Here is a 562-nt window from a genome sequence, read left to right on the forward strand (position 1 = left end):
TGTGTGTGTGTGTGTGGAATACAGTGTACTCTGCTTGCATACTGCACACTATAGCTGATGTAGCCGGTCATTTGCATATTTCATGCATACAGTAAATCTGCCTGCTGTGTACAGTACAGAGATCAGAGTGAAGTTTGAGTTGAGTCCAATCTTCAGCAGTTTCAGCAACACAACAGCTGCTCGTGTGTGAATTAGTCTTTGACTGGAAGCCATAAACAGTCATATTAGCTCAGTGAGTCGTCGCTGTTGGACAGGCTACAGACCTGAGCGCTGAGCGCATTACTATGGCAACCCCGACTGACACTGACCTTTCATACATCATGATTCAGGCTGAAGAATTAGCTCATACTTTCCCAACATGTGATCGACAGAAGATACCATTTCAGTTTCATAATAGTCCTAATAAATTCACCTATAAATGTGAAAATGAAGGGTTTTCTGACTATTTAAACTGTTAAAATGCAACCCTTTTCTCCTTCATGGGTGAATATTACAAAGCCTGTCAAGAACATTTCTAGGCCATATTTCACACACACACACACACACACACACACACACACAC

General features: G+C 41.8%; 1 protein-coding gene across 1 annotated transcript in view; it reads right to left on the reverse strand.

Annotated features, from left to right (window-relative positions):
* Positions 1-562, reverse strand: part of gnai2b (guanine nucleotide binding protein (G protein), alpha inhibiting activity polypeptide 2b) — a 47,870-nt gene that overhangs the window by 6,642 nt on the left and 40,666 nt on the right. The gene's annotated exons all lie outside the window — the stretch shown is intronic.

Source organism: Sinocyclocheilus rhinocerous, unplaced genomic scaffold (assembly GCF_001515625.1).
Source record: "Sinocyclocheilus rhinocerous isolate Xijiao unplaced genomic scaffold, SAMN03320098_v1.1 scaffold875, whole genome shotgun sequence".
In the NCBI taxonomy this organism is placed as follows: Eukaryota; Metazoa; Chordata; class Actinopteri; order Cypriniformes; family Cyprinidae; genus Sinocyclocheilus; species Sinocyclocheilus rhinocerous.